This window comes from Engraulis encrasicolus, chromosome 9, assembly GCF_034702125.1.
Source record: "Engraulis encrasicolus isolate BLACKSEA-1 chromosome 9, IST_EnEncr_1.0, whole genome shotgun sequence".
Taxonomy (NCBI): Eukaryota; Metazoa; Chordata; class Actinopteri; order Clupeiformes; family Engraulidae; genus Engraulis; species Engraulis encrasicolus.
Genome location: NC_085865.1, coordinates 956,283 through 958,782, shown reverse-complemented (window position 1 = coordinate 958,782; position 2,500 = coordinate 956,283).

The following is a 2,500-nucleotide window of genomic DNA, read 5'->3' as shown; positions in this document are numbered from 1 at the left end:
GTATATGTGTGTGTGTGAGCCTGGGTATGTGTGTGTGTGCCTGTGTATATGTGTGTGCTTCATGTATGTGTGTGTGTGTGAGCCTCTGTGTAGGTGTGTGTGTGTGTATATCACATGTGTGCTTCTGGGGCAGAGCAGGGATGCAGGGAAGTCACCTTGCAGCAGTCTGTGGCCACCAGGAGACCGTGGCTACAGATCTGCTGCCTGCAGTGGGGACGGGGGGGGGGGGGGGGGGGGTGCCACCAGGGGTGGCTACAAATCTGCTGCCTGCGGTGGGGGGGGGGGCACCAGGAGTGGCTACAGATCTGCTGCCTGCAGTGGGGACGGGGGGGGGGACGGGGGGGGGGGGGGGGTGCCACCAGGAGACAGTGGCTACAGATCTGCCTGCAGTGGGGACGGGGGGGGTTATGGGCTATTTTCCAATCGTGGAGTGCGGAGGATGCGGATGGATGGTAGTGTGTGTCTGTGTTCGTGTGTGTGTATTTGTGTGTGTGTGTGTCTATGCGTGCTTGCGTGTGTGTGTGCGTGCATGTGCATGTGTGTGTGTCTGTGTGTTCACGCTTTCCTGTGTGTGTGTGTGTGTGTGTGCGTGTGTGTGTGTGTGTGTGTGTGTGTGTGTGTGTGTGTGGCTTGCTGCAGGTGAATGGCTTGGACTCTGGTTGAGGGTCAGGGGGCTTCAGGGGGAGTGATAACTGGTTATCAACTGGGAGGGTTGCCAGGTAACTGCTTATCAACAGGGAGGGTTGCCAGGTAACTGGTTATCAACTGGGAGGGAAGGTTGCCAGGTAACTGGTTATCAACTGGGAGGGAAGGTTGCCAGGTAACTGGTTATCAACTGGGAGGGAGGGTCTCCTCGTGTGACCTCTGCCCTTCTCCCCTCATCGCCTCTTCTCTTCTTGACTGCAGTCCTTTCCTCTCCCCTCATCGCCTACTCTCTTCTCTTCTTGACTGCACTTTTTGTCCATGTTACTCTCTGCCCTCAACACCTCAATTTACATGAGTTCTCTGCTGGTGCGTCCTCCACCACAGTGAGTTGCTTCAAATGAGTGTGTGTCTCTGTGTGTCGTGTGACGAGGTGTTGGGTGCATTAAGTAACAATTTGCAGGTTCCCCATTTTTTGCATGTGCATCAAAATACACTTCCCGGCCAATGAAGTAGCCACCAAAAAAAGGTTTTCTTTGGCCAGGCTGTGTAGTATATGCTTTGTGCATCGTGTAGCAAACTCTAAATGTGGATGTCTATGCAGTCTGCTGTTGCCTGTGAGAGCAATATGTGTGTGAAGCAGCTTGTGCATCGTGTTTCTGCATGTGTAGGGGTGTGAGAATAACAGTAGGACCTTATTAACAACTGCTGTCTGCTCAGGAGCTCGTGGCTACAAGTCTCTGCATGCTGCGGACTGTTATGCCCCCCATGTTGCGCAACAGTGATGATGACACTGTGCTTTCGCACACTGTTTGTTTTGATCTTATCAACCACAAGAAAGATATCAGGGGTTCCCAGACAACGGAATTGAATCCTCTTCGTTTCGCACATGGCAGAGAGTAGGGTTAAATCAATGGGAGGCGGTTGGTTATGTTATGCTGGCCGGGCCTCATGCGCGGCAAGCAGCGGCGATCAGGGATACGCTTGGTTCTCCACAGCTGCTCAGAATAGAGATCGTACAAATAGTAACTCGACACCGCCACATTTAGCCGTTGTTATCAACACTTGAATTATTTATATCTCCCTAATATATGATCCTTTCCAGTTTCGGAAGAACCAACGTGTCGACACCACAGACAGACGGGCTCTCAAATCACGTCCCTACTGTGTGATAACGTCCCACTAAAATTAATGGAAGGTCCATTGTGGGATAGCCTACCCTTTACACAACCGCAGAGAACCGCCAAGTAGCCGTCAAACAGCTGAAAGTGATCTCCTGACGGGTGATGCCTTGTTCCATGAGTAATTTAAACCAGTAAACCGACCTGCGGTAAGGCGCCGAGCCGAGGCGCTGCTACAGCTTTGTAGAACTAGTGCTCCTGGCCCTTTAAATAAGCCGCGCGCCTCATGCCCATCCTTCAGGGAACACTGGGAGGACTAAAACTGGGGAGCGAGGGAGAGACAAGGGCCGTTGTCTCGCGGAGCATCGTTAATTACCGAGCCGGTGAAAAGGGGGACCATAAAAAGACATCCTCGCGTTGCCAGGGCAGGGCAGGGGCGGCCCGATGACACCGACACACACAGACTGCTCTCCAGTCACAGTTCGTGGTCCGCTATAACTACACCGTGGCCATAGAGACGCTGAGTGAGGACAGAGGAGTGCAGGCGATCGGACCCTCATCAGTCGTCGCTCGTGTTTTGTTGTGCGAGGCCAGCTGGGTAAACTCTCGTCTCGCCAGTTCGTTCATTATTCAGATCCGCAGATGATGGAAAAAATAAGGGGGAGTGTGCGTACACGCGCGATGGATTTGAAAAACATCACGGCCACAGGCGTGCTAACGGCGTCAACGAATCGCAG